We start from the raw sequence: 6000 nt of genomic DNA, 5'->3' as shown, positions 1-6000 counted from the left end.
AATGTTGAGATAATTAGTTATATTAAGTGAATGCTTTTGAATAAAAATTATTTAAACATAGAAAATAGACATTTAGTGTTACAGCAGGATCTTGGGCAACGTGATAATGATAAAACAAGATAATAAGTATAACAGGCAGATATTGTAAAACAGTTCTGAATATATGTGGAGGATTTGTGTGTGTTCACATTGGTTGAACTTTGTGGTATGCCTTGTTAAAGAGATGGGTCTTCAACAGTTTGCGGAAGTTCGTTAGTTCGTAAATCGTTTTTAAATTTCGCGGCAATGCGTTCCATAATTGTGTGCTCAAATAGGTGAAGTTTGACGCGTGCATTAGTTTGTATTTTACACCTTTGTAGTTAGGGAAGTGCATATTAAGGAATGTGCGGAATGATCTTTTGGCATTTCTGGGTGGTAAGTCTATTAGGTCTGACATGTAAGCTGGTGCATCTTCGTGAATGATTTTGTGGACTAAGGAGCATATTTTGAACGTGATGCGTTCTTTAAGTGGGAGCCTGTGTAGTTTTTCTCGTAAGGGATGGGAGGGTGGTTCCTGGCGGTGGTGCAGACTCTCTATAAGAATACTACTGCACAGGTACTGATCAATGGGACCCGGTCCACGCCCTTTCGGGTAGAACGGAGTACTACCAGGGTGATACGGAGACGATGAGACATGAGTGGCTTGGAGGTGTTTGAGTGAAGAGAGTTCCCCTGAAGCAGCTATAATTTAACGAAACAGGGTTCCCCTATCAAAAGAATGCCTGTACAAGGCTAGACATTATTAAAATTATGAAGATTTCATCATCCAAGCTAAGTACTCTCTTTGAGTTTTTGTCAAATTTGAATTAAGTCTCCATACAAATGTTTGTTAGGGTACAATGGCTTTGTTTTTTGTGAAGATGTGATAGTGGAGTTTTTTTTGAAGACGCATGATTGAAGAGGTTTCCTCATTATACAAAAGGCGTGTCCTTTAAGAACGAGGACGTTCCGATATTTCTGAGAAGTCTTCTTTTTTTCTCAACTTTTTTCATTATTGCCAGCCATTGTGACCCTCAAACACGTTGAGTAAAGGGTAGAATTGTTGGATTATTTTTTGTTTCAACTACCCCAATATTGAATGGATAAATGTTATATCAGGGAATGCCAGGGAGATAAAATTCCTAGAAGTAATAAACAACTGATTCTTGGAGCAACTGGTCCAGGAACTGACAAGACGGGGAGCTATTTTGGATCCAGTCCTTGGTGGCATGCAGGGCATAGTGCAAGAGGTAAAATGCCGTGGTAAAATAATAAACTCGTGAAGGGACAAAAAAGTGGCACAGGTCATTCCTTCCGTTTATGTAGAGAGGTGTGGTAGCCGTGTTAGCCCACTTTTAAAGGTTATCAATAGAAATAAAACAAAAGAAAATGATACCTGTATGGCCGTAAGATCTCGTCCATCATGGCGAAATCTCGTTAGTAATAAGCTTTGCTGTATCAGACCCACCCGGCAGAAAGCGAGTGCGGCTGCGCTGAATATATCACGTGGAAAAAAAAACCCTCTTTTTGATTACAATCACATCAGCACGCCGTATTGATGAGTTTCAAGCGCTGGTACACTATGAGCCGTATACTATAATAAAATACACCTTCGACCACACCCACAATTTCTTCCCAAGGTGTTGACTCTATTTTATTTAAATCAATCCATAATGCTGCCAATATTGTGGGACATGCTGCGCTCGCTTCTGACGTAACTTCCTGTTTCCGGCAAGGCGGGAGGATGGAGACTGGAGAAGTTGTGTGATGATGTAGGTAGTAGTGTATCGTAGGGGACGGGGCACCGGAGAAGGAAAGCTGTGGGAGAGTGTTAGAGGGCGACCCTCAGGTATGAGTTTGATCGGGTGGGGGTGGGGTGGTGAGGGAGAGGTGCTATACCGCGCGGACCCAAGGAGGAGAGACTGTGGAAGATAAGAGGGAAAGATGGCAGATCACGCGGAGGGGAAACCGGCCACCCCCCCCCCCCCCCCGTTCCCTGAATGCGCGTGAGGAGGTGGGGGGGGGGGGGGGTTGGCGTGCGAGAGTACACAGGCGAATGCGTGCGACTTATCTTTGAAAGCGAGTGCAGCCGCGCTGGATATATCGCATGGGAAAAGTGATCTTGTGAATACAGTCGCATCAGCACGCCGTTTTGATGAGTTTCAAGCGCTGCCACACTATGAGCCGTATACTCGAAAATATTGTACAATAAGATACTCCTTCCTCCACGTGTTGTTTCCATTTTATTTAAGTCAATCCATATTAATACGTCCAGCGGTATTTCGGACATGCTGCTGCGCTGACGCAACTTCCTGTTTCCGGCAAGGCGGCAGCAGGCGGGATGTAGAGGGAGAGAGAAGAAGATGTGTGTAGTAAGTAGGCTATGGTAGGGGCCTGGGCGCCGGAGGAGGAAAGCTGTGGGATTGGTAGTGGGTGACCTCAGGTATGAGTTTCTTCGGGGAGGGAGAGGTGCTGTATTGTGGACGCGGATAGAGGGAGAGATGGCAGATCATGCAGAGGGGGAGGCCGAGTCCCGAATGTGTGTGACGAGATCGGCCCCTGAGGAGGGGTGTTTGGAGTGTGAGTACAGTCGAATACGTGACTTGGTATCTTTGGAGGCAGGAGTGAGTTGGCATTGCATTTTCATCTTCTTTGAGGTTGGGAGTGCAGTGAGGCACACTACTACTACCCATGATTTATTTTTCATGTCTGCCTGGAGAAATTATTCCCCTCCTTTGTCGGGGGTGGGGTGGGGGGGGGGTTGACTTTTATCCTAGGCCTTGGCCTGTGTGTTGAGTGGGTGCTCCGTCCTCCGCTCCCAGTGGTGTGCTGGAGCAGGCTCTCACAGGCTCGCAAGAGCCGGTTGTTAAGTTTTTAAGAATTTTGGGAGCCGGTTGTTAAAGTAAGGCCCTCTATGGCTACTTTAACAACTGGCTCCCAAAATGTGGGCTTGGGCCCCCTGCTGAATTCTCTTTTACTTTGCTGGTGGGGATGCTGAGCCCTGCCAGCCAAGTAAATAGACTACTGCTGCTCCCCGCTCCTTGTTTCCAGCTCAGGGCAGCAGGCTGAGACTTCTCGAGCATGTGAGAGAAGTTCCACCATGCTGCTCAGAGCAAGACATTGGGAGTGGTGGCTGCCAGCAAAGGTATGCCTAGCGTGCCCGCACGGAGGGAGGGAGGAGAGAGAGGCAAGTGTTGCTCCACCCCTGGCCCTTCCAACTGCAGAGCTGGCTACGCCGGAGAAAGAGCCTGTTGTTAAAAATTTACCAGCACACCCCTGTCCGCTCCTCTTATAAGTCTCTACATTTTACTGTGATGCTGGAATTTATTTATTTGTTGCATTTGTATCCTACATTTTCCCACCTATTTGCAGGCTCAGTGAGGCTTAAATAGTACTCCGGTGTGAACAGATACAAAATGGTGGTGTGGTAAGATAGGTTCTCGTGGAACAGTCTCGGTAGGGTATCATAAAGCGCGAGGGTTGTGTTACGCCGTTACGTACTTTGGTTTTGATGTGTTGCGGAGTTTGAGCATTTAAGTTGGATCGTTAGGTAGTTTTTAGTGACATTCGCCTAGGAAGCACGTGTATCTTGTTCTTTTAAATTATAGTTAGGTGAGAGCTTTTCCAGAGCTGCTGTAGTCCTCATTGATTGTATTTTGGCCAGTTCTGGAGTCCATGTGCCTGGAAGAATGATTGATTGCAGACACACACAGATTTGAAACAATTCAAAGGATGGCCCCCACAATTTCCCACAATCGGTATGCATGTTCTGTGAGACTTGATACAAACATATTCCTGTACTAGACCAGGGCTGCCTAAACCCATTCCTCTTGTGTACCCCATAACTAATTTGATTTTGAAGCATATGCACTGTAAATATACACAAGGTTAATTTGCATATTTTGGCTCCAAAATGGATTAATGTAGAGGCAAACTACATGTGTGCTTAACTCCCCCCCCCAACCCAATATTTTTTTTGGGGGGGGGGGGGGGGAGATGGCTGTAGGGCTACCAGGACACATTTTGGAACCACTGCTCTAGAGGAGAGGGACTGTAATGGGGATCCATAATATGTGATTAGAGCTTCTGATTTTAGGTTTTTGTCTAACACACCCTTTGATGCAAAAAAAAACAACAACAAAACACCACTTCCCTAGTACCCTCACCCCATCCTGTGCTTGTCTTGGATTCGCCACACTCTTTTGGCCTCTTCTTTGTCTGCTTCTCAGCTGTACAAGTGTTTTGATTCAGCAAAGTAGCCAAAAACAGACTATCTAACTTATGCTTTAATTTACTCTTATCACTCAGGAACTTCTATGCAATACCATATTGTATTATATTGTACCATGCATGCACCTTAATGTAATACCATTAGTATTTCTCTACCCGGAAATGGCGTTCACCATTACGGCATAATGTAAGCCACATTGAGCCTGCAAATTGGTGGGAAAATGTGGGATATAAATGCTTCAAATAAATAAAATTAGTACCTGTGCTGTAAAAACACTGATGTTTAAAAAAAATATCTGCAGAGATCCTAATTAGCTGGAAAATAAGTTCCTAAATGTACAGTTCATAAGCACTTGCAAAAAGAACCCCCTACATAATGCACTAATGTATGGGTGGGCAACTTTGGTCCTCAGTATAGGTCTGTGAAGTCAGTACACCAAACCATCAACTCTGAATCTATTTTTCTACTATCTGACTCCTACTGCTATTAGCCTTTTAAATTGTTCTGAATCTTGAGGAAGTGACGTCACCAACCTAGATGGACGCCTGAAAGGCTAGCTCCGGCTGACCCACGACGAAAACAACAAAAACCGCGATCTTAAACACAGCTGGAGAGCTAAAAAAGACAACCCGCCGGACCCTGAGCACAGCGCGATGCTTACCTATGCAACTGCACCAGACAGCGGCAGATCTTTCCCGGTTTGCCTTCGTGGGTGCCGCATCGCAGCTTAAAAACAAGATGGCGGACGCGTGCAAAACGAAAGGCTCAACGGAGGCGGGAAGCGCTCAGCCCCACGACAGCCTGCTGGAAAAGCAAGCGACTGCGGAACCAACAGAGGAGAAACAGCCAAGCCTGCAGCAATGGCTACAGAACATCAGCTCCGATCTCAAAGCCCTACGGGCAGAAGTGGCGACGATGGGAGCGGACTTGCGGGGCGAGATTCGGGGTCTGGGTGCACGCCTGGAAGAGACAGAGGCACACGGAGAGGCCCTGGGCTCGTTGGACCAGCATATTGCAGAGCTGCAGAGCGAACAACAACAGTTGCTGGATAAAGTAGAAGATTTGAAAAATAGGGGGCGCTGCAGCAATCTTAGATTCCGGGGCCTCCCTGAAACCCCAAATTACCAGGACTGTGAATGGGTGGTACAAAAAATAGTGCGTGACTTGCGAACGGCGAAACGGTGGAGCTTGAGACAGTACAGATTGAACGAGCGCACCGGGCACTAGGAGTAACCCGCAATAATAAGCCAAAAGACATTATTGCCAGTTTCACCAGTTACAAACAAAAAGAACAAGTGCTGAAACTAGCGCGCCAAACACGGGAATTTAAATGGGACTCATATGCTATTGAAATATACCAGGGCCTGGCAGCAGCGACGTTGAAAAGGAGAGGGGAATTGAAGTCGTTCACGCGACATCTCAGAGATCTCAAGATCCAATACAGATGGAGGCATCCCTTTGCTCTAGTATTTTATAAAGCTGGAAAGCTGCACCAAATTAAATCTCTGGTGGAAGCATGAGAACTTTTCCCGGAGACAGCGACACCAGAAGACCGGCCAGGGACGGGCTCTGGACCAAAGCCTGGCTCTCACCCACCCCCACCGAAGTGGCAACGGGTGGGAAAGGGACCTAGAAGACTACAGCGCCAACAATCCGCAGCACGAATTACCTGAAGAAACAAGGACGTTATTGTTGGTAAAGTTATGGGATATTAAGTAAGAGTTGTTTAAGAGGTTGTTTATGATGAGCTA

The 6000-nt window shown here is 46.3% G+C and overlaps 1 protein-coding gene across 6 annotated transcripts in view; it reads left to right on the top strand.

Annotated features, from left to right (window-relative positions):
- The first annotated feature begins 1713 nt into the window (after window positions 1-1713).
- LOC115465711 overlaps window positions 1714-6000 on the top strand; it is a 61845-nt gene continuing 57558 nt past the window's right edge. For 2 of the 6 annotated variants that reach the window (XM_030196433.1, XM_030196391.1), the window contains exon 1: window positions 1714-1790. The gene's annotated coding sequence lies outside the window, so the exon portion shown is untranslated. The other 4 variants (XM_030196400.1, XM_030196408.1, XM_030196426.1 and 1 more) reach the window with 4 other exon arrangements.

This window comes from Microcaecilia unicolor, chromosome 1 (genome assembly GCF_901765095.1).
Source record: "Microcaecilia unicolor chromosome 1, aMicUni1.1, whole genome shotgun sequence".
NCBI lineage: Eukaryota > Metazoa > Chordata > Amphibia > Gymnophiona > Siphonopidae > Microcaecilia > Microcaecilia unicolor.
The sequence above is the reverse complement of the archived record's forward strand: the minus strand, read 5'-3'. Positions and strand labels throughout refer to the sequence as shown.